General features: G+C 37.1%; 1 long non-coding RNA gene across 1 annotated transcript; it reads left to right on the forward strand.

Moving 5' to 3' along the window:
* The first annotated feature begins 305 nt into the window (after positions 1 to 305).
* On the forward strand, positions 306 to 4,045 carry LOC113355750. The gene is made up of 2 exons (XR_003362596.1): positions 306 to 1,640; positions 2,136 to 4,045. It is a non-coding gene; the product is annotated as an uncharacterized LOC113355750 (long non-coding RNA).
* Positions 4,046 to 4,664: the final 619 nt, after the last annotated feature.

The following is a 4,664-nucleotide window of genomic DNA, read 5'->3' on the forward strand; positions in this document are numbered from 1 at the left end:
ACTCGACTAAACCAAACATTACTCTGTATACCCCATAATAAAAGTTCGTGTGCATGTCCTGGAAATCTGATAGCCGAACAAAGCAAAAACTCCATTAAAACTAAGTTCGCCTACCTGTGCCTTCAAGAACATTAGCGACATTCATTTGTGAATATGTTCGGCTACCTGTTCTCCAGATCTTGTAGCTGAACGTGTTTGACCTAGCCCAGATCAAGCTATAAAATTTCTTATTTTCAAGGAATTTTGATTAACCCAAGCAACAAAAGACTAAATTTGAAGTATTCCTGAGTAGTTTAAAGGTTTGGTAAAAAAAAGATTGGGGTAATTTGAGTTTCCTCCCCTGACGAAGATCATAATTTGCGTTACATCCCCTATAGAGATAGAATTAGTGAAACCTCCCCTTGTTACATTTTCTGTCCAAAACTGGTTATCTGAGTCAGCAGCTTTGTACAGCTGGACTAAAATATACACGTGGACCTTGAGTTTCCGAAAATACCCTTCTATTTTCTGTTTGTATCAAAACCATGACCGGAAACTAGTGGTTTCAACGAACACCATAGATGAACCCTAAATTTCAAATTGGTTGATCTTACCTTGATAAGTGGGACACCATAGTAACCCAAGAATTAATCTCAGACCACAATCTCAATTCTGAGCCACAAACCAACCCATTCTGCATTTTACTGTCATAGCCATTTTTTAGTTACCATCTCCTTCTACTTCAGACTCAATTGCTCCATCTCAACTGGAAAACAACAACACCCATCTCTACTCTCCATCAACAACCTTCTTGACCCCTCCATAGCCACAAACTCTACCCATTCGAACTCTAGCCGCCAACCACATAAAACCCAATCTACTCAACTCATCTGAGTCTTAACAACCTTCTTATTTCACAATCAAATCAAACCCATCATTCAATTACCCTCTTCAACTTTCAATCCAAACCCTAGAATTCCATCAATCATGACCAGTTCAAACAATTTTTTTAGCGATTTCAGATTCAAATCAAACCCACGTTCTAATTTCAACGGCACCGGAGATATCAATTTGTAATTGCAGTAAAATCCATCTTCTGATCCTTAATTTCTTCCACATCTTCACAGCCCCGAACTCAATTTCTCCTCCCTGATTTTTCAATCGAGAACTCAACCAAGCTATTGCAAAATCAACATCACCAAACCCGTATGAATCTTCTCACAACTCGTAGGAAACTCGAGTTTAAATAAAACCCATGTTCAGATTTTTATTTTTTTCCTTTTCTTATGAAGACCAACGTCGACGGAGATAAAAGAAAAAGACGATGATAAAAAAATATGATGAAAGAATATAAAAACGAAAATAAAAGAAGCATTAGCTCTTCTCGGCGTCAAATCCTTACTGAACTCCTAATCTCCCATGGCCGTTGTTGATGGTTTGGGAAGAAAGTGATTGTATTTTTTTATTTTTTTCAGAAATAAAAAGAAGACGGGGATTGAGAAGATGATGGTGTTTTTGACAGCTAAGCACCGCGTGTATGTCCAGTTGTACAAAACTGCTGACTCATATAATCAGTCTTGGACGGAAAATGTAATGAAGGAAGGTTTCACTAATTTTATCTCTATAGAGGAGATAACGAAAATTATGATCTTCGCCAGCAGGTAACGCAAATTAGCCCAGAAAGGTTTTCCAAAACATTTATTGTTTTTCTTCTCTCTAGGTAATTTAATCTTTCTTCTTCTCGGTAATTTAATTTTCTTTTCTTAAAACCAACTTATTTACTTAGTCTTACACTAATTCTAATTAACTTAACTTAATGATTCAACTAATCATTACACTAACTTAATTAAAAAAGGAAATATCGTCATTAAGATATATATTTGGGTAAAGGGATTTCTAATTTACTTATAAATGTTCTACAAAAATTAAAATCATGCTTCCCTCCGTAGTGGAGTGATGCCCGAATAGTGATAACTGGACTAAATCTAACATGGTGTTTCTATATTTCTTGATATAAGAGATATATAAATTATGAAAAGAAAAAAAATGTCTAGTGGTGTGTTTTTTTTTTTTTGGCTTTGAAATTTTAAGTGTAAATTGGGATTGTTAGGGAAATTCTTATGGCTATCAGTAAAAAATTTCATTTGTTGAGCCAGGTGGATGGGAAAACGTAAGCTTGCATTATTGGAAAGCAGTGCGCGACGGGTGATCAAACGCGTGGGCGACCAAAAACCTCGGGAGGCCGATCAGGATCTGCAGGCGCGCGATGAGCTCCAACGGTTAAAAATGTAACGGCTCTATTCTCAACGGCTACATCTTTGAAACCTATAAATTCCCGATTTTGAAACTTTTTCACTCACTCAAGCCACTCTATTCTCTTCTTCTTCATTCTTCTAAAACAAAATCTTTCTACAAAATGAGCAATCTGGTCAGAAAATTCGTAAACAGTTTAAGGGAAAAAAAGAAATCGCAAACATGAGCCTATACTGAGGCCTCCCACAAATATAGATTATACTCAGAATGGTGAAGCAGAGTTTGCTTCGCCGAATGTCGTTGCTGCTCCATCATTAGTTGATCAAGCATCCATAGGTATACCTAACTTCACTGGTTTCTGAGGCATCATAGAGGTAAATATCTAAATTATTATTTTTAAATTTAAAGGATTTTTATGAACAAATATAGATTAAGTTAATATACTAAATTATGGAGTAATTTGCGGTACTAGTGGTATACTTACTCCCGTGTTGGTAAACCAATTCTTAAAGACAATACCCATAAAATTCCAATCATGTACATGTACTGTACGAGTATCCGGGAGAAGAACACTGGTGGAGACGTATCGGTTTCCAATTTTGTTCAGAGGTATCAACAGATGAATCGGAGCCACAACAATGTTGTTGTTCACCCTTACAAGAATTTTCATGAGTTTTCAAATCAAAATGTACAAGTTATTCTTGATATTTCTCTCCGAAGAGTTGTTCTTTCACTCTAGAAATGGAATGAGGGGTTTGGTATCGGGGAGAAAGACTGTTGTACCAGTTGCATGGGATGTTTGCAATTGCAACTAACCCCCCAAGACAGATGCAAACTTCTGCATCAAATTTCGGTCGGTTGAGACAGATGTCGTTGGTGAGGTATGAACTAAATACAAAGGTGGATATTAATGAAGCGTTGTATGTGAACTAGTACAAGTCGATTGCAAATCCTATAATTGGTACACACAACATGCACATATATGGGTTTGATTTCTCAGGGTTGTCGGCTTTGGCCTTGATACAAACATCGTTCCTAGGCAGCCTGCTCCAGAAGATCCATGCTTTATGACTTACACGGGTGCAAGTTCTTCATCATCTTCGTCAAATTCTCCCGAAATCCGTTGGGAGATGCCAAGTATTACTTCAAAAGGTGAGCCAACCACGATCCCCATTGTTTCCCAAGCTATGGAACGTGATTATCCTTAATAAAATGTGGATGTCAGTAAGGATGAGTTGAAGAGACAACCTAGCGATATGTATTGGCTGGCTTGGAAAATGGGGGTTATACACTTGAATGTGTGTCGGAAATTCTAGACAGACACAATGTTTGGATTGAATCCAACTGTAAATGTTGATGGGCATTCATAGTCTTCTGATTCTACAAGGAGCAACCGATTATGGCACGAGAATGATACAATTGTGGGAGAAACACAAGTACCCACAATACTTCACCACAAACTGTGCTTGTATATCAACCTCAAGTATGTCACCCAGATGTTAGGCGCATTTCATCATTGTTCTCTCCCTTCAACCCAAATGACCCTTACTACACTGTTACACCACCAACACAACAATAAACAAGTTATACGTTTGGAGGACCGAGTACTTTCCAATCGCCTAGTGGTGTTCAAGCATTTCCTTCTCCTTATTCAAATTTTGTAATTTTTTTGGCGGGTGGGGACATCATGGGTCTTGGAGAATGGACTACATGCCAAGAAGATAGCAATGGACGGCGTTAAAGAAATTGTAACTGCTAATTTTGCTACTTATGTAATTATAATTTTAATCAATTAAAAGTACGACTTTTCTTTGAAGTCAAATTACATATATTTAAAATTAAGCATTACATTAGCATCACTGAGAAGTATTAGGTGGAACAACAAAGAAGTGGTTGAAATTTTTCAACGCCTTAAGGATTTCGTAACGATTTTTGAAACGAAAAACCATTTTTTTCCATCTTCATCATTCCTATTTTGATCTTGTTACCAACTCGTCATTTGTTTCACTCCGGAGTCTAAAACGATTGACTTGCATGGTTAAAGCTACAAATTCATCTACTTCTTTCTTAATCGATTTAAAACGATTGTTTATGTCGCACATCGCACGACAACTCGGATTACGAGTGTCGCTGTAGAAGCCCTCGTGAATAACCGCACAGAAATTCACACCCGGATAATGTGCTGAAGCAAGTTTTTTTTGTGACAAAACATAGTTTCTACAAATAGCTTCATCTTCTTCTGGAGTATACGGAGCTCGTCGAACTAACAAGGGGAGAGACATCTTTCGACAAACTTGTTGAAGTGAAGAGTTTTTTTTAAGCTCAAATAAGAGTAAAGAGACTAGAGGTATAGAATATGAGAATTTGGAGTTGAAGTGAAGAGTATTTATAGAGCTTAAAATTCTAGCCGTTGGATGATAAAAGTGTGTAGC

The sequence above is a fragment of the Papaver somniferum genome, chromosome 3 (assembly GCF_003573695.1).
Source record: "Papaver somniferum cultivar HN1 chromosome 3, ASM357369v1, whole genome shotgun sequence".
Lineage (NCBI taxonomy): Eukaryota > Viridiplantae > Streptophyta > Magnoliopsida > Ranunculales > Papaveraceae > Papaver > Papaver somniferum.